This window comes from Macrobrachium rosenbergii, chromosome 48 (assembly GCF_040412425.1).
Source record: "Macrobrachium rosenbergii isolate ZJJX-2024 chromosome 48, ASM4041242v1, whole genome shotgun sequence".
Taxonomy (NCBI): domain Eukaryota; kingdom Metazoa; phylum Arthropoda; class Malacostraca; order Decapoda; family Palaemonidae; genus Macrobrachium; species Macrobrachium rosenbergii.
Genome location: NC_089788.1, coordinates 60,565,684 through 60,585,935, shown reverse-complemented (window position 1 = coordinate 60,585,935; position 20,252 = coordinate 60,565,684). Strand labels below are relative to the sequence as shown.

General features: G+C 49.6%; 1 long non-coding RNA gene across 4 annotated transcripts in view; it reads left to right on the top strand.

The window, feature by feature from the left end:
- The window catches only part of LOC136831446 (uncharacterized), a 130,834-nt gene that overhangs the window by 2,446 nt on the left and 108,136 nt on the right, over positions 1-20,252 (top strand). For all 4 annotated transcript variants that reach the window (XR_010850880.1, XR_010850878.1, XR_010850877.1 and 1 more), the window contains exon 2: positions 13,130-13,328. This is a non-coding gene — a long non-coding RNA (uncharacterized lncRNA). The remainder of the gene's footprint in view (positions 1-13,129; positions 13,329-20,252) is intronic.

Here is a 20,252-nt window from a genome sequence, read left to right as displayed (position 1 = left end):
TTACGTTTGTTTGATAATTGTTAATACAAACCCACGATTTGTGATAACCTTGCATAGCCGTTGTTCCCCAGCGTTGTGTCTTGGGTTGACGACCAAGGGTGTATTTAAAGGAGCATAACCGAGTGGTAATGCTTCTCTCCAGTACCCCTTTATTTAGATACTGAAGGCATTTCCCTGTACAATCAGAAATATTAGATTGGGACGACTGAAGGCGTTTCCCTGTACAATCAGAAATATTAGATTGGGACGTAATATCTTCGCTCCCCTACATTGATCGGGACGTAAGAGTTCGCTTCCCTTCTTGGGTTCCCGCCCTCCATGTACAAGGGCAGACTACTTCCTTCCTACTTGTGCTGAGTGTTGTTTTCACCGCCTGCGCTCAGAGAGTTGCAGGATGGGTGGGAGGTTGCGGGCGTTGTCTGTAAGTTACGCTTCTACGGCGCCCTTGGTGGCCTCCCCTCCGCCCTTTTCTCTCCCCGTAGGTTCTTCCATATCTCTCCTTTGGTAGAGATCTCTCTCTTTCGTCTTCTTCGTCCTCTTCGCTCACTCGTCGGGCGAAGACCACGAGGGGGGAGGGGAGTCGGGCGACCTCTTCTTGGGTACCTCCTCTCGCTGCGTAGTGCAGTTCCCCTTGTAGCAAGAGGAGTTTCCCCTCTCTAATTATCTTTGCTTTTTCTTTCAGGTTGACAGTGAGCATCACAGACACAGCAGTAGTTGGCTGGATATCTCAGGGGATATCTTGCATGAAGGAGTCCCAACATTCGTTAGTGTTGCTTCGGGGTCAACCACAATACCTGGCTGGATGACATAGTTCCACGTTGGGGTCGTTCCGACTCTGTTCCCGTGGATGTGGGTCAATCGCTCTCATTGCTGGCCTTCATGTATGCTGTGGCAATGCCTCTGGCATATCTGTGGTCCATCTGCTCCTGCTGTTCCTTGTGTTATGCTCCTGTTAACTCGACGACAGTCTCTGGGCGGCTCTTCCTGGTCTCCTGCCACAGTCGTCCTGATCGTTCCTGTCACTGCTGGTGACTTTCGTGTGACGTTCCTGGCCGTTGCAGTAGCTCCTGCCTTCCGTACCGCTTCCATAGCTCCTGCAGCGGCTGTCCTGATCGTGCCTGCTGCTTCTCCTGGTGGTCATGCTCGGGGCTGCTTCTGTTGTGTTCCTGCCAGCTGCCCTGGAGGTTACGATGTCCGCCATCCTGTAGAAGATGTCGGCGTGAAGGTGAAGGAAGTCGCCTTGTGGAAGTGACGTTCCTGGCCGTTGCAGTAGCTCCTGCCTTCCGAACTGCTGCTGTAGCGCCTGCATCAGCTGTCCTGATCATCCCTGCCGCTTCTCCTGGCAGTCGTGCCCGGGGCCGCTTCCGTTGTGTTCCTGCCAGCTGCCCCAGAGGTTACGATGTCCACCATCCTGTAGAAGATGTCGGCTTGAAGGTGAAGGAAGTCACCCGGTGGAAAGTGACATTCCTGACCATTGCAGTAGCTCCTGCCTTCCAAACCGCTGCCATAGCTCCTGCATCAGCTGTCCTGATCATGCCTGCTGCTTTTGCTGGTGGTCGTGTCCTGGGCCGTTTCCGTTGTGTTCCTGCCTAACTGCCCTGGAGGTTACGATGTTTCGTGTCCACCATTATGTAGATATCGGAGTGGAGGTGAAGGAAGTCGCCCTGTGGAAGTATCCGCGGTCTTCTTCATCTTATCTTCGATTTTGTCTTCTGCTGCATCTTCCCTTCCTCTCCCGAAGTCCAAGGGAGTCCCGGGAATCGGACAGACCTCCGTCAGCCGAAATAGATGAAGGCTGCTTCTTCCCCTTGATACCCTTGGACGTCAAGGGACTGCTTCCTTCTGAGGAGGCAGTGGTTTCTCGTTGGATCTTCCCAACCTTCAGATTAGGAAACCGATTTGCATACCCCTGGGTTTTGTGTTTCGGTAGCTGCAGGCGTGCAGACCTCGGTTTGCGATCCCGTTCTCAGTCCTAGAGGTTCCACCTCCAAGATGGGGGCTGCTTCGGGCGCTCGTTCGCAAGCCACTCAGAGTGCTCAAGATTCTATGGAATATCGAGGATCCCAATCTGGTCTGGAGAATATTTCCTCGTGGGTAGCTCAAATTCTATAAATCATAAGCGCTCTCCTGACGAGAGGCACAGGACGAGAGAAAGTGCTGAGACACCCAGGTGTCTGGTTGCCAGGGCACCCGGGTGTCTGGGTGCCGAGACGCCCAGGTGTCTGGGTGCCGAGACGCCAGGTGTGTCGATACTGCCCACCAGCTGCTTCGGTTGCTCGGCTGGGCTTCATTCTTGTGTCTTGAACTTTAGGGTTCGAGCATGCAAGATAGCAGACACAGAATTCCCCTTTGAACCTTTTTCTCGAGGGGCCTCAGCCTTGAAGGACTTTAGAGTTCGGGAAACTAGCAATTGTTCACAGCAGACGAGTTCTGGCCTGCCCAGTTCCGATTGTGTTCGCCCGATCGGCTCACCTTGACTCGGCCCCTGGTCACGCTTACAAGACTGGCTCGGCTCGACTTGACTTGCCAGACTGGCTTGGCTCGGCTCTGCTCACCCTGCCTGCCTCCCAGTCCACCGCATACCAACCAGCTGGATGCGTTCGCGTGATCGGCTCGGCTCGGCCCTACTCGGTTTTTTCCGATTCGGGTTCTCAGTTGTGTTCGAGTGAACTTTTTGCTCTTCCCAGGAAAGCGCCTTGCCACGGCACAAGTGCTCTTCTTTCCCCGCGTGGCAGTAATCTCCGGTTGATTATCGCTCATGGTCCACCTCTCCTGCTTATGTTACTGGCAGGACAGGTAGGGATACTCTTTCTCCTTACCTGTTCTCTTCTCCTCTCAGTTGTTCCGAGAGACCCGAGACAGACAGAGAGAGCTCCAACGAACTTCTTCGGAGTTCGGCTGCCTGGTGTGCTTTGGGTGTCGGTCCCCCGATTCTCTTGTAGTACTGTATAACCAGGTAGCCGAGGAGGGTTTCATGGGATCTGTCAAGGTCTCCCTCCAAGGGGAGAGGTACAGGAGTTTCATGCTTTGGAAACAGCAAGGGTTTTCCTCTTAAAGTTGCGATCGATCGCCCCTGTGTTTTTGGAGAACTTTGCGCCGACGAATCGGCACGAGGATCCTCAGGACAGGACCGCGGCTCCCCCAGTGAATAATCATCACTTGCAACCTTTGCAGTTCCCAAGGGGCCGAGAGTGTCAGGGACTCCCGCGGTCCTGGTTTCCAAGAGCGCTCTCGACCTGATGAATTCTTTTCTTCGAAGGAATTAATTCAGGTCGAGACACCAAGCTCCCCCCCCCGCCTCGACAGAATATTAATTCTTCTTGCCTCGGAAGGTCTTGCCGACTGCAGTTTTTTGGACAATTCTGGTGCTAAGAAGAAGGACTTTGTCCCAATTCGGATCTCCGGTTTCGCAAGTCCCGAGTTGGCTCGACCCTTAGGAATGAACCTTTACTTGGTTCTGCCTTTCCCTTTCAGAGATTTGCCAGATACCTCAGTAATCAAGGTTCGTACCAGGGCACTGTCTTGTCCTTTGGACAATGGCCAAGACCTTTGGGTCTTAGTCATCTTAACTCGACCTTGAGTTGAAGCCAGCCCCCCTCAATTCCTTAGCTAAGAAGTCCCAGGCTTCAGAAGAAGATTGCAACTGCTGATGCCTGGACGAAATGATACTTGTCGAATCTCTGGAACTGGCAGCAATATTGCCGAGACCTGGGAATGGATTCCTTCAGGAGAAGTATCCATTTCCCTTAGGTCTCAGCAATTCTTTCCATCGAACTTCCATTCCACCTCCTCTCCCGTGCTCCCGATTCAGGAAATGCCAGCCCAGCTAGAGTTAATTGGCTCGTTAACCCTGTCATCTTGCAGAAGCCTCCCCATGGTGGAGAATGGAAGTCTGCTTCCATTCCTCCATCCTTCTTTCCTCTTCAAAGTATGCTTGATTGAAGGAGCCTTCGAATATGCTTGCATATTCCCCTCACATCGTGTGTCTACTTACGGATTCACCTATTGAGGAATAGGTGCACAATGGTAAGAACTTGTCTTGAAGGTGTGTGACCAAGACGATTAGTACTTTCTCATCACCGTCCTGGGCTCAGGGCAGCCTTTTGGCCATCCGAGAATTCAGGATGATTTTTGGGGCAGCCTTTTGGCTGTCCAAGAATTCAGGATGAGTTTTGCGGCACTCACTGGTTTCATTGAACAACAAAACCACAGTAGTGGCATTTGTCGACAAACGAGAGGTACCAATCGTTTTTTCCTCCTGTTTCATCTCGACATTTGCAGGTACTCAAGTGTTGTTCTATTGCACGCTCGACAGCTCAGTTAACCAGATGCATTCCTGGTGGGGATGTATTGGTAGGCAAGCCTGGCCTCAGGTTTGAGTGATCGGGACGGAACATGCTGCTCACTCTTTTCTTCACGAAGATTCGTGCAGAGACTGCTCGACCGAGAAATCCCTACAGTCCTTCTGTTGCCTCCCTGCACAACAAGTCGGTAGTTTTTCTCGCTCCTTCATACCAGACCAGGGGCCGCTTCGGTAAGGCATGCTGTCTTTTTGGGGAAAACTCGATATCTACATTTTTTCCCTCCGTATTTGTCCGTTTCGCTAGGGGTTCACAAGCATTGCTCACCCGGAGTTACAGACAAATACTTGAAGATTTCGCCTTCATCCGACCTGATTGCCGAGGCATCGAGAAGAATTCCACTTGACCCAACCTCCTGTAGCAGCTACACAAGAAGTGGTTCTTGAGGCAGTGCATCCCTGTGTGTTCAGGATTGGGAGACCTTCCAGCTTTCCTTGCAAGCACAGGCTTTCTCGCCGAGCGGCAACGGATATAGCTGTATATCCCTTGAGGTCCTCTGCAACACTGTCCCAGGGACTGTATCCGTCTTCGCTGGTAGTGTCGTTGACGGAACTTCATCTCGGGTCAGAGTCACTCGTCAAGTCTGGACTTCCTCATCTTCTCCGCCGAGGGTTGCTTCTCTCCCTTTCATTTGTGAAGAACGTAGGCCCTTGCAACCTAGTCTTCTATCTGAAGTAGCCTTCGTCTCCTCAGTCGAGAGTTGGCTACAGACGAGAAGCTGCTTCAGTCATGCTGTCCCAGGGAACTGTTCCCTGGGTGGCATGTGACTCTCGTTTAGGGTTCCTGTCCGTGCTCTGCATGCGCCATACGAGAGTCGCCAGATAGAGATATGCCCTCTGAGGACCATCCTTCATCTTACTCTGGCCTTGGCGTAGAAGGTGGAAGAACAGGGATGGGGATCATACCTCGACTCCTTCTCGGATGTCGTAGGTGGACTCCGAATCCATTGGCATCTACTGTCGGGTTTGAGTCCTTCTTGTTCCCCTCCTACTTGGACTTTGTGCCGATGATCCAGATCATTCGTTACTTTGTCCTATTAGGGAGCTGTGGTACTTTCCGAAAGGCTCGACATTCCTAACCTGGATGTCGTCAACTTTTTCGCTAGTACTGTCTCTCCCAAGGAAGAAGTGTCTAAGGACACATCTTCCTCCTGACTTCGTGAAGCAATCAAAGGATGTACTCGGCAGCTGACGACGACGATACCGGTACCTTCCACCCGAGAGCTCATGAAGTCGATGGCTTGGTCCATCCCTCGCATTCCGGAAGTTTCTGTCAGTCTGGAAGCAAGACGTGGTCTCTTGGACCACACTCTTGTCTTCCTATGGTCTTGCCCACAGGCCCTTGAAACCTTTTTTCCATGACTCTGTGGTGGCTGCTCAACAAGTTGTGTTGTCTTACCCAGCTCCTTCAAGAGGACAAGTAGCTTCTCGCCTAAGGTGTTGGTTGTGGAAGTGAGAAGGATTCCGAGAGTGACTGGCCTCTCTTCCTCCTCCTTCCCCGTCCTCCAACTTCTCCTCCTTAGGGATGAGAATAGGACTCGAACCAATAGCTGCTGGAACTGGCACTGATGCAGTAAGACTACACATCGAGCATCCGTTCTATTTTTCTTATAGAATCATAGAAGCAATTCTGCTCCTTCCTCTAGCAAGGGGAAGGAAGGAGAGACTGGCAATAAGGGAACCTTATCTTGGCTTTTTCTTACTGCCTCCGACTCTAGATCCTTCCAGCCTATTTCGTAGGAGTTACATTTCCTGACTGTGAAAAGGTCCAGTATCTTGCATTTGATCTCGGAGTTCCTGCACTCTGATCAATATGTCAGAGGCATGGTACTCCTCCTCGTTCTTTCGACCAGGAGGAGTAACCCAGGTGTGCAGAACTCCAGTCAGTTCAGGAGACTCACTCAGATTCCTCCCTCCAACCAGTGAGTCTTCCTAATGTAAAGGACCGACAGTTTGTATATCGTGTCGGAACAAGTCACAATTTTTTAAAGTAAATTGTATTTTTCCTAACTATACAAACCTGAGGTCCTTTACATTACATACCATGCCCACCTCATGCCACCCCTCAGTCTGAACCTGGACCAAAAGGCAAACTGGAATGTTTACATTCGGGCAGGCAGGTATTCCCGCCTACCTGGCAGTAGTTACTGCCTAACCACCTTGCTCAAGAGTTTAACGGCCGTTTCCAGCCTACGCCTGAAAGTAATTCCTAATGTAAACGACCTCAGGTTTGTATAGTTAGGAAAAATACAATTTACTTTCAAAAATTGATTTTATTACATTCTTTTAAGATCAAACGTCCTGTCTTGCCAACTCAGGCCCCTCCATGGGACTTGTCGGAAGTACTTCAATTTTTTTTCCTGCGTTCCCTTGCCTTTGAACCCATTGAAGCTCTAACATTAGGACAAATGACTAAGAAGGTGCATTTTCTTACGGCTTTAGCTACAGCTAGAGGGTTGGGCGAGTTTCAGGCAGTTTCTAGGTTGGTTTCCTATGCGAGAAATGAAATGTATTTGTCTTCCGGAATTTGTGGCAAAGATGGAGTCGGAGGTTAACCCTCTGCCTCGTTGTTTAGGGTTCTTTATCTGCAAGTGTTCGTTACCAGCGACCCAGGGGAGATGTCTTTATGTCCGGTGCGAGCATTAAAGTCTGTTTGTCAAAGGTTGAGAAACTCCGTCCGCTTCCGCATACACTTCTTGTCTCTCCGCGGAATCCTTCCTGTCCGCTGTCAAAGAATGTGATTAGTTTCTGAGGGAAGTGATTTCCCAGGCTTCTCAGGGTTCGTCTTCGTCGTCTTCAGCCCTGTGTTTCCCTAAGTGCACAGTATTCGGAGTATGTCCACTTCATCTTCCTTTCTAAGGAATTATTCAGTGTCTTCTATTCTGGAGGCAGCTACTTACTTGGAAGTCCGTCTCAGTGTTTACTTCCTTTTACTTAAGAGACGTTCAGTTCGCCTCATCGCAGGGTTATTCAGTTAGCCCACGTGTAGCAGTGAAGTCTACTATCTAGGGTGCGTTCATTTAGCTGAGGTGGTATTCACTTAGTGCAGAGATTCGGAGGGTTATTCTCTCAGTCCACGAGTAGTGGCGAAGTCTATTATCTAGGGTGCTTTCATTTAGCTGAGGTGGTATTCACTTAGTGCAGAGGTTCTTAGGACATCTGAGACATGGAGGCAGTGCACCCTGGGAATAGTCGTGACACAGCTGACACCCAGGGCACTGATACCAGACATCTCACATGCCTGGTAAAGAACCTTCCTCTGTACAAGAGCCCCAAGGTTCCGACCTGGAGGTTCATTCCCATCACAGTAGCAACGTCATCTGTGGCACGTTCCCAAGCCCTGGTCGATCCGCGCACACAGGTCTGCTCAACCCTTACCCCCGAAGGTTCCTACCCCTGGGCTCCAACGGACCTGCGCTGCTACAATAACCGTTCATGGTTCCCGACTGAGACGAGGCCTACAGGGAGACCGTGGATGTGCAACATACAGACATTGCTCCCACCCTCAAGTCTCCAACCCTGGATGTGGCTTCCACGAGCCATGCCTTGGATAACTGGAGGATCGGGTCCAGAGTCAGCGACACTGACCATAGGGTTCGCACTCTTGACAGAAAAAGTCCTGCACGTCGTTGGGACAGACCATGCTCTCACTCAGCATGGCGCAGTCATTCTCCTAGGGGCAGTTCCTGCTCGTGTTCGTGTGAGCGAATCTGCTCTCCTCGGGATAGCGTTCGCAAGGGCGTGAATGCTCTCCCAGAGACAACCCCCCCCCCCTTTCACTTTAGTGTGAGGGGAGTTCTCCCAGACCCATATATCGATTGTTGTCATTGGTGGACAGTCGCTCACGGCCTTCTCCTGCCAAAGCTGTGGCTTTCGGCAGATCAGCGAAGGGTGTTAGACCTCTCTCACCTGTTCCTTCAACTTCCTGGAACTGTACAGGTGCTTCGTATCAGAGAGGGCTTGTGGGGGTGCTGACGAGGGTCTCTCACTTAAAGACAGAGTAACTCAGGAGGACCACAACTTGGAAGGGCCTGAAAGCCCTTTTCCCAAGGGCGAGGATAACCCCAAGCTGGATTTCCCTGCATCGAGATTGTTAAGCCGATTCGTCGGTACAACAATCTCGGGGATGAGACCTTGGCTGCCCATGAAGTCCTTCCTTCGGGCCTTAAAGCTCTGGCTGAACCCCACAGGGAAACTTTACCATTGATAGAACTACCTTGGTCAAAGTTTGCAGAATCAGTCCTGGGTCAGGTAAGTTCTCTCATCTCTGGAAAGGAGAACCGACTTCATTCCAGCCGCTTGTTTGAGCTGCTTCCTCCACCACTCCCTCGTCAGTTGAAACCTTGCAAACCCTCAGAGAGGTCTGTCGCTAGAGCAACTCCGTGAAGAAAACACCTCCTTCTCGCATTAGGAGTCAGTGACAAGCAGTCTCTTGGATCGACCCTTGGTCTACAACAGTAGCCGAGGTTATCACTTCCTCTTTGTCAAAGCCCTTTGTTGGCCGAGTCGATTGAGCTTCAGACTGTCGCTCGATGGGCCGGAGTTCAATTCCCGTGGCCGGCTGATGAAGAGTTAGAGGAATTTATTTCTGGTGATAGAAATTCATTTCTCGCTATAATGTGGTTCGGATTCCACAATAAGCTGTAGGTCCCGTTGCTAAGTAACCAATTGGTTCTTAGCCACGTAAAATAAGTCTAATCCTTCGGGCCAGCCCTAGGAGAGCTGTTAATCAGCTCAGTGGTCTGGTAAAACTAAGGTATACTTTTTTTTTTTTTCCCCTCTTTGTCATTCCCCAGTGAGGAAATGGCTAGCCTTATTACAGCAGTCTGTTTCTGTCTGGAGGTAAGGCCATTACTTACCTAGCCCACCAGCAGCTAAACTATGGACAAACTTGATTCTTAAGAGACGAGACGCAACTCTATGTCGAGTTCTGAAGTTTATAAGTCCTGAATCAGTCTTAATCTGGAGGAACGGACCTTTGCTGTGTTCCACTTCTCTCTTTGACAGAGAGCAAATGGATGTTGCAGTGGATCGTTGAAGGGTTGATCAAAACAACCGCCTCATCCACCTTGCAGTGGCAAAGACCTCAGGACCTTCTCGTGCCGCTGCATCCTGACGTTCGGGTCAGGCTGATCCTTTCTTTGCAGGTCCTAGGAATGTACAAAAATCCTAAGGCCCCTTGCAAGAATACCCAGCCTTCTTCAACCCCCGTCAGGAAGGGTGCAAGCCAGCAGCCCTTTCGGTCCTCAGCCCACCCCAGGGAGAAGAGGTAGGGGGAAGAAGGTAGGACGCTAGGGGCAGCGTTCATCTCCACATGCTGCCACTAGTCGGGGGGTGCCTGTCAAGCCATTGGGCAACGTGGCAGCGACACGGAGTGGAGTCCTGGGTAGTGAATGTCCTTTGGGTGGGCTATTTACTTCCCTTCGAGTCTCCCCCACCCCTCACCATTCTTCCAGTACATCTGCACACATGAGTTCCTGGCATGCCAAAGACCTCGCTCTACAGAATGAGGTGAAGGCAATTCTGATTAAGGGCGCTGTGGAAGTTGTGACGGACCAATCTCCAGGCTTTTACAGCATGATCTTTCTTGTATAAAAAGTATCAAGAGGAATGGAGACTGGTCATAGATCTATCAGCCTTGAACCGGTTCGTTCGCCAGACTCGATTCAAAATTGAAACTGTCATTGCTGGCGGCTATCAGGGAGTCCGACTTCATGCTTATGATGGATCTGCAGGATGTGTATTTCCAGATACCCATCCATCAGTCCTCCCACAAGTACCTCCACTTTATTCTCAACTGGATAGTTTATCAATTCAGGGCACTTTGCTTTGAACTATCAACTGCTCCCCAGGTGTTCACGAGAATGTTCACCCTTGTTTCGACTTGACATTCGCACGGGATACGTCTTCTGAAATATCTTAACTATTGGCTGGTTCTGACAAACTCTCATTTAAAGTTGCTTCAGGACAGAAATCGCCTCCTCGAATTTTGTTGCAGCCTAGACATCACGATAAATCTCGAGAAGTCAGACCTCATACCCAAGCAGAGGATAAAGTACCTGGATATGCTGATAGATACTGCAGCAGTGAGAGTCTTTCCCTCGGGCTCCTGCATCAGCAAGTCCAAAGAGACAGCGCAATTATTCCTGTTCCGACAGGAGCAACCAGCTCGAATGTGGCAAGTCATTCTCGGTCACCAGTCATCTTTAGAGTAACTAGTCCCACATGGGTGACCTCACCTTTGCTTCTTCCAGTGGAGAATGAAGGAGTTCAGGTCTCAAGCAAGGGATCCACCGTCCCTTCCCGTTCCTCTCTTGAGAGAAGTGAGACAGGACCTAGTCTGGTGGGTAGACAACAGGAACCTCGTAATAGGGGTCCAGCTTCACACTCCCCCTCCCAAGATGCTTCTGTTTTTGGATGTCTCGAGGGAGGGACGAGGTGCACACCTGGAGGAGTTACTAATCTCAGGTGTGTGGAATCAGAATGGCAAACACTTGCACATCAACATCCTGGAGCTCAAGGCAGCCTTTCTAGCTCTCCATGAGTTCCAGGATCGAGTAATGAAGCACTCTGTGGTACTCATGAGCGACAATACCACGGTAGTTGCATACGTCGATAAACAAGAAGAACTACATCTCTTCAGCTTCATCAGTTGATGGTGCAAGTGCACAATGGGCAATAGCACACTCAGTGGAGTTGTCAGCTAGATATGTCCTTGGCAAAAGAATGTAGTGGCGACAAACTCAGCCGCCAGGATCAAGTGATAGGGACTGGATGGTCCCTACACCTGGATGTCGTGGAAAGATTGTTCGGTCTTGGGGGCAACCAGTTATAGACCTCTTTGCAACTCAGCACAACAGGAAGTTGCTAGTTTTTGCTTAATCGTCCCAGATCCTTGGGCTAAAGCAGATAACACCTTTCAGCACTTATGGAACAATCTCGACATGTACACTTTTCCTACGTTCTGTCTTATTCATCAAGTGATCAACAGGGTAATGATCACCACGAATCTCAGAATGACCCTGGTGGCTCCCAAATGGCAGCATGCTTAGTAGGATCCGGACCTGCTGGCTCTGCTATCCATTCATAGCTACTGTTCAGCAGGTAGCGAACTTTGTCTTCCTTCGCCGAGGGAAGCATCTCTCTGTCTCAGCAATTTAAGGCTACAGAGCTACCCTGGGCTTAGTCCTATGCCTGAAAGACATAGATCTCTCTTCCTCTTGGGAGATGTCCATGTTGATGAGGAGCTTCAAAAAGTCTTGCTCTCCAAGAGAACTCAAACCCTGAATGGGATGGGACTCGCGTCCTTTGATGCCTGACTCGTGCGCCTTACGAGCCTCTACAAGTCATCAGACGGGGATCTGACCCTCAAGACTGTATATCTGCTTGCCCTAGCATCGACAAAGAGAGTAGACAAACTTCATGGTCTTTTCTATGTAATGTTAAGCACTTGAGGGGATGGGGATCTGTTTCGTTCAAATTTGCACCAGAATTCATAGCAAAGACTCAGAATTATCGGTTCCTGACACCAGATTCTAGTCCTTCTCGATCCCCTCCCTACAGGACTGTAGGTAACGAACCAGAAGAGATACTACTTTGTCCAGTTAGGGTGCTGCGGCGCTACCTTAAATGGACTCAGCAACTCAGGCCTGAGTGTTACGACTTTTTGTTAGCACTGGCAAGACCAAGAAGAGGTGTCCAGGAACACAGTATCTTTGTGGCTTCGTGAGACTGTCAAACAGGCATGCTCAGTGTCAAACGAGGGGGACTTGAGTACGTTCCGGCCCAGAGCTCACAAATTTAGGGACGTTACGTCCTCCGTCGCTTTCAGGAAGAACCAGTTGGCACATCAGGTTTTGAGAGCAGGAGTGTGGTCACATCAGATGACGTTCACCTCCTTTTACCTGAGGGACATTGCCCATAGACTCCTTTTCCTTAGGTTCTGTGGTGGCTGATCAACAAGTGGTGTAGCTCATCCAGTTCCCCTGGTGGGACAGGTAGCATCTGGTCTAAGATGTACAGTAATAGAAATGAAAGTGTGTGTGAGTGTTGAGCCTTTGTATTTTTTCATGGTAATGATCTAAGAGAAGCAAATCCTGCCCTCTCTCTGGCAAGGGGAGAGAGGGCTGGGCAATAAAACTAACCCATTACTTAGCTTTATTTCCTCCGACACAATATTTTTCCAAGCCTTTTTCAGAGTAGTGTTGCTTCCACACCCATTACTTTTAAAAGCCCACATGTCAGACAGCCGAGCACACTTTTGTTCCCCAGATCAGAGGCATGGGACTGCTTCCTCTGGTTGACATTGCACGAACAGGAGAAAGTCCAGTTGGTTAGGAAGTCTACTCAGATCCTCCCAAGAAGTAAGTCTTCCTATGTAAAGACTGATGGTTTGTATTCATGTAGGAACAAATGACAAATTTTTAAAGTAATTTGTATTTTTCCTAATGTACAAACCTGAGGTCTTTACATAAACTGCCCACCTCTAGCCACACCTCATTCTGCTTACCTGGGCTTTGAGGCAAGTGGATACACGACTCAGCGAAGGGAGGTGGTGTGGGTACCCCTCACCTCTCCCAGGGTGGTTCAAATACCAAACAAACTTGTTGTGTAGAATAGCATGCTCCAGCTTGCACTGAAAGTAAATCCCATGTAAAGACCTCAGGTTTGTATGTTAGGAAAAATACAAATTACTTTCAAAATTTGTCATTTTCACATGAAAGAATTGAATCAGTTTTATTTCTTCTAAACATAAATTTTTAATTTCAGGTGGTATCCATGAGTGGTAGTACCTGTATTCAAGTAAAGAAAGTCCTCAGTGTGTCCAACTCTTGCTTCCCTATGCAGTTGACATTCATATGGATATTGATATCTCCCATTTTGTAAGAAGTGATAGCCAGAAATCGGTATCTGCTCAGCGGTAGACATGACTGTTCCTTATCAGCAGTCTTCAGCTTTTATTATGAGTGTAAGTACACTACTACATAGAATTGTGTTCATAGAAAGTTTTTGCTTCATATTGTAATCTTGGCTTCCTAGAAAACAAGGATGTAAAAAGACACATTGGACAGCAGAAGTTTTCCTTTACAGTACAGTATAGTGTTTGTCAGGTGAGATACAGTACAGTATTGTGGTCTCTACTTTTTTTTTTGGAACCAGCGTTGAATTTTTTAGGCCATACCGTGAAAGAGCAGTGATGTGTTAAACGGTCTTGAGAGGAAGTCAGTCATACAGCTACTACTTAACCTAATTTTACACTTTTATAGAAGTAACTTAACCAAGTAACTACATAGCTATTATGTTTCATTCATCAGCAGCTTAAATTTGAAAATCTGCGGTAGCGTTCCAATATTTTGGTGTAGGTAACTTGCCCCACCCACTTTGGGGGAAGAGTAGGTACAACACTACTAAAGAGCCCAATTTGTTTCTGCCGGTTGACAGCGTAACATGGTTGTTAACTTCAGCTTTCTTTTGACTTAGTATAATTTGCCGGATGGTTTTCATCATTTTTTGGTGAAGTATTCCGTGTCTTGGTAGCAACTGCGCTAATTGCATTAGCTTATTTAGCTTGGACTTTGTATTTTCAGAATATGTCTGACTAGTTCTGCTAGTAGTGTACAGTGAACCCCCTGTATTTGCGGGGGGATGCGTACCACACACCCCCCCCACGAATAGCTAAAATCCGCGAATACTTAAAACCTCTCCAAAAACACTTAGAAATCACAATTTTTGAAAGTAAATTGTATTTTTCCTAACTGTACAAACCTGAGGTCCTTTAAATCAGGAATTACTTTCAGGCATAGGCTGGAAACGGCCATTAAACTCTTGATCAAGGTGGTTAGTTAGTAACTACCGCCAGGTAGGTGGGAATACCCGCCTGCCCGGATGTAAACATTCCAGTTTGCCTTTCGGTCCAGGTTCAGATTGAGGGGTGGCATGAGGTGGGCATATTATGTAATGTAAAGGACCTCAGGTTTGTATAGTTAGGAAAAATACAATTTACTTTCAAAAATTGTGATTTGTTCCAACGTGATATACTGTACAAACTGTCGGTCCTTTACATTAGGAAGACTCACTGGTTGGAGGGAGGAATCTGAGCGAGTCTCCTAAACTGACTGGAGTTCTGCACACCTGGGTTACTCCTCCTGGTCGAAAGAACGAGGAGTACCGTGCCTCTGACATATTGATCGGAGTGTAGGAACTGCAAGATCAAATGTCAGATACTTGACCTTTTCGCATGAGTGAGGAAACATAACTCCTACGAAATAGGCTGGAAGGATCTAGAGTCGGAGGCAGTAAGGAAAAGCCGAGATAGGGTTCCCTTATTGCCAGTCTCTCCTTCCTCCCCTTGCTAGAGGAAGGAGCAGAATTGCTTCTATGATTCTATAAGAAAAATAGAACGGATGCTCGATGTGTAGTCTTACCACATCAGTGCCAGTTCCAGCAGCTATTGGTTCGAGTCCTTTTCTCATCCCTAAGGAGGAGAAGTTGGAGGATGGGGAAGGAGAAGGAAGAGAGGCCAGTCACTCTCAGAATCCTTCTCACTTCCACAACCAACACCTTAGGCGAGATGCTACTTGTCCTCTTGAAGGAGCTGGGTAAGACAACACAACTAATTGAGCAGCCACCACAGAGCCAAGGAAAAAAGGTTTCCAGGGCCTGTGGGCAAGACCGAAGGAAGAAGACAAGAGTGTGGTCTAAGAGACCACGTCTTGCTTCCAGACCGACAAAAACTCCGGAATGCGAGGGATGGACCAAGCAATCCAGCTGGTTGGTATGCGGTGGACTGGGAGGCAGGCGGAGCGAGCCGAGCCGAGCCAAGCCAGTCCGGCAAGCCGAGTCGAGCCGAGCCAGTCTCATAAGCGCGACCAGGGGCCGAGCCAAGCCGAGCCGATCACGCGAACACAATCAGAACTGGGCAGGTCGGAACTCGTCTGCCATGAACAATTGCTAGTTTCCCGAACTCTAAACTCCTTCGAGGCCGAGGCCCCTCGAGAAGAGGGTTCAAAGGGGAATTCTGTGTCTGCTATCTTGCATGCTTAAACCCTAAAGTTCAAGACACAAGAATGAAGCCCGGCCGAGCAACCGAAGCAGCTGGCTGGCAGTATCGAGACACCTGGTGTCTCGGCACCCAGACACCTGGGTGTCTCTGCACCCAGACACCTGGGTGTCTCTGCACCCAGACACCCAGGTGCCCCGGCAACCGGACACCTGGGTGTCTCGGCACTTTCTCTCGTCCTGTGCCTCTTGTCAGGAAAGCGCTCATGATTCATAGAATTCGAGCTACCCACGAGACTCCCAAAAATCGGGAGCGGCTGCTTTCAGTTTCCTAAGAGATTGAAAGAGCCAAGCACAGAACCAGTCTTAGATGCAGACTTCCAAGACTGGCAACGAGGGCGTGGCCTCGAGAGACCGCACTCTCGCGGCCCCCTGAAATGCAAGATCCCAAAGGAGAATGTGAATCAGTTCCTGCCCGAGGGCGGGAAGAGCCAACGAGAGAAACTCGTCGCCCGGAATAGAGTCAGTCCCTTAGAAGTCCCGCAGGACTCCCGAAAGGAATCTCTTCCCTGCTTCTTCTGATGTTCGAACCGACAGGATCGAGACACCAGGCTGGGAACCCGACCAAGCACTGGCAAGCACTCAGGGAGCGCTTGCGGTGCTGGCAGGAAGAGCCGAGACACCTGGGTGCCTCGGCCCTTTCTCTCGCACCGCTCCCGAACTGGGCCGAGAAAATCTCCAGACCAGATCGGGATACTCAATATCCCATAGAATCTCGAGCATTCAGAGCGGCTCGCAAACGAGCGCCCGAAGCAGCCCCCGTCTTAGAGGCGGAACCTATAGGACTGGGAACGGGATCGCAAACCGAGGTCTACGCGCCCGCGGCTTCCAAAACACAAAACCCAGGGCTATGAGAATCGGTTTCCTAACCCGAAGGTCGGGAAGAGCCAACAAGAGACCCACTGCCTCCTCAGAAGGAGGCAGTCCTTAGACGTCCAAGGGCATCAAGGGGAAGAAGCAGCCTTCCTCTCCTTCGGCCGACAGAGGTCTGTCCAATTCTCGGGACCCCCTTGGACCTTGGGAGAGGAAGGAAAGACGCAGCAGAAGACGAAATCGAAGATAAGATAAAGACGGCGGCTACTTCCAAAGGGCGGCTTCCTTCACCTCCACTCCGACATCTACAGGATGGACATGAAACATTGTAACCTCCAGGGCAATCAGGCAGGAACACAACGGACGCGGCCCAGGACACCACCACCAGGAGAAGCAGCAGGCATGATCAGGACAGCCGATGCAGGAGCTACGGCAGCGGTTTGGAAGGCAGGAGCTACTGCAACAGCCAGGAACATCACTTCAACAAGGCGACTTCCTTCATCTTCATGCCGACATCTTCTACAGGATTGCGGACATCGTAACCTCTGGGGCAGTTGGCAGGAACACAACGGAAGCGGCCCCGGGCACGACCGCCAGGAGAAGCGGCAGGCATGATCAGGACAGCTGATGCAGGAGCTACGGCAGAGGTTCGGAGGGCAGGAGCTACTGCAACGGCCAGGAACGTCACTTCCATAAGGCGACTTCCTTCCCCTTCACGCCGACATCATCTACAGGATGGCAGACATCGTAACCTCCAGGGCAGCTGGCAGGAATACAACGGAAGCGGCATGACCACTAGGAGAAGTAGCGGGCACGATCAGGACAGCCAATGCAGGAGCTACGTTAGTGGTTCGGAAGGCAGGAGCTACCGCAACGGACAGAAATGTCACATGAAAGTCACCAGCAGCGATAGGAGCGATCAGGGCGGCTGCGGCAGGAGACCAGGAAGAGCAGCCCAGAGACTGTCGTCGAGTTGACAAGAGCACAACACAAGGAACAGCAGGAGCAGATGGACCACAGATACGCCGGAGGCAGTGCAACAGCATACATGAAGACTAGCAATGACAGCGATCGATCCACATCGGCGGGAACAGAGTCAGAACAATCCCGACATGGAAATGTGTCATCTAACCAGGTAATGTGGTCAATCCCGAAGCAACACTAAATGAATGTTGGGACTGCTTCATGCAAGATATCCTTTGATATATCCAGCCAACTACTGCTGTGTCTGCGATGCTCACTGTCAACCTGAAAGAAAAAGCAAAGATGATTAGTAGAGGGAGACTACTCTCGCTACAAGGGGAACCGCCCTACGCAGCGGGAGGAGGTACTCTAGAAGAGGTCGCCTGATCGCTCCCCGCCCCTGGTCTTCACCCGACAAGCGAGCGAAGAGGGCGAAGGAGAGAGATCTACTAAAGGGGAGAAGGAAGAACCTACGGGACGAGAAAAAGGACGGGGAGGCCACCAAGGGCGCCGTGGAAGCGGAACTTACCGACAACGCCCGCAACCTCCTACCCGGCCTGTAGTTCTCCAAGCACAGGCGGCGAGCAACACTCAGCATAAGTAGGAAGGAAGTAGTGATGCCCCTTATGCACGGAGGGTGGAAGCCCAAGAAGGGAACGAACCCTTACGTCCTGATGAATTTAGGGGAGCGAAGATATTACTTCCCAAAATATATCTCCGAATGTACAGGGGCGCCTTCAGTATTTACATAAAGGGCTGCTGGAAGAGAAGCATTACCACTCGGTTACGCTTCTCTAATTACGCCCTTGGCCATCAAACCCAAGACACAGCGCAGGGAACGACGGCTTATGCAAGGTTAACACAAATCGTGGGTTTGTATTGATAAATATCAAACACACACACAGTGTATACTGTATAAAAAAAAAATACAGAAAGATCCCACCAGGATAATGAGAGCTTAACAACAGTCAGGCAGAGAGAACCAAAAACATGTCAGCAACGCATGACGGCCAAAAGCAAACTGGAATGTTTACATCCGGGCAGGCGGGTATTCCCGCCTACCTGGCGGTAGTTACTGCCTAACCACCTTGCTCAAGAGTTTAACGGCCGTTTCCAGCCTACGCCTGAAAGTAATACCTAATGTAAAGGACCGACGGTTTGTATGTCGTGTCGGAACAACTGCCCATTTTGATAGTTTTAACACAAGAAAAACCCTGTAAAAATGGTTATACCTGAGTATTTTTAATAGTTTTATCACAAAAAGTGCATATATTCAGGAAAATTATATGAAAATACAGTAATTAGTGAATATTTCTCAGTGAAAAATACCGCGAATGGGCGAATTTTCCACAAATAATGGCTAGATATGTTCCACAGAGAAACCCGCGAATGCGCGAGTCCATGAATCATGAGAACGCAAATAGGGGGGGTTTACTGTAGTAGGTTTTGCAGCAAAGGCTGTAATACCAGACTAACTTCTATCAGTTATGACGCTCATACCATTTGTTGTAAATGTAGAGGACAAACTTGCTCTGCAGTCTTGACTTGTGACGAATGCAAAGAATGGGATCAGGGGAAATGGAAGATTTTAACTAGTTACTTAGATTAGTCAGGGTTCTCCTGTTTTGTATGCCCTTCCAACTCCTATATCTGCATTTTCCCCAATCACCAGTCCTCCAACCTTACCTGTGACTCCATTATCCAACTTCCAACCTTCCAAACCCAAGGCCATCGCCAGTCTGGAGGCCAGAATGGACTAGAAAATTGGACTCTTAGTGAACACCGTAGCTCAAATAGGGGCCTCCGTGAGGGGCCTTATGGATAAGATTAGTGCCGGTGACGTCGGTGCAAGTGTTGTGTCAGTGGAGGAGGTGGCTACTTGTCCCACCGGTGCTCCTAGACGAAGGTCCCTGTCAAACTCCCCTAAACCTGGGAGGAGACAAACCTTAAGTCCCAGGGAGGTCGGTGGGGTTTGCCCACAGGTAGTTGCCTCCTCAACCGAGCCTGTCGTTCAGAATTACCAGGACTCAGAAGACAGCCACTGGAAAGGCATCCATATTGGAGTTCATGCACTTTCGTCGAGTGATGCGGATTCGGGATCTGACGAATCCAAGTGCAAAGCAAGTCAGAAGCGCAGCTGGCGCTTCAAAAGTGCATCCAGGCCATTGAAAAGGCCGATATCTGCGGCCGAGTCCGAATTTCCAATCTCGTGCAAGCGGAACAGAGATCGGGATCCGAATCCCAAACCTTAGTGTAGTTTTTGGGATGATCCATCTAACGTGTCGCCCGTAGTGTCTGGGTCAGAGCATCAGTTTCCGTTGCCAAGCGGATCTCTAAGAAACACGGAGATTACACTTTTGGACCAAGCATCAAAGAGGATCCAGTTTAGTGGGATCTGGTAGATCCAAGTACCTAGTGGGATCGGAAGGATCCAGATATTCAAGGGGATATGAGGGATCCAGGCATCCATTGGGATCCAAGGGATCCAGTCGTCCAGTGGGATCCGAGGGATCCATTCGTCCAGTGGGATCCAAGGGATCCATTCATCAAGTGGTATCTATGGGATCCAAGCATTTAGTGGGATCCAAGGGATCCAAACACACAGTGGGATCTAGAGGATCCAATGCACCCATTGAACCAGTTCAACAAGTAGTTCATGAGCGGTCGTCAGTGCACGATCACGCCCATGGCGAACAGGCATCTGACACTGCATTCTACTGTTTGTCTGGTTCAGGATCCGGCTTTGGAACCCATTAAACAACGCTTAGATAGTATTATGGACCTTTTACGTAAACTGTCAGTAACTCATGAACCTGAGAATTTGACTCTCACCCATTCTGTCTGCAGAAGTGGACGTAGAATAGGATCAGCCTGCTTCAGCCTACACTTCCCTTTTGAAATACTTCTTGCTTTGCTTCCTGGACTTCTTTTCTCTAGCGATTCCCTTTTCGCTGGGTTCTTCTTTTATGATGAGACAGCCCACGGAAGCCTCTAGGCTGCCTAAGATGGTGCTATCGAAGTCGTCGAAGAAAGCTCTGTCAAGCATTGACAGCTGGTT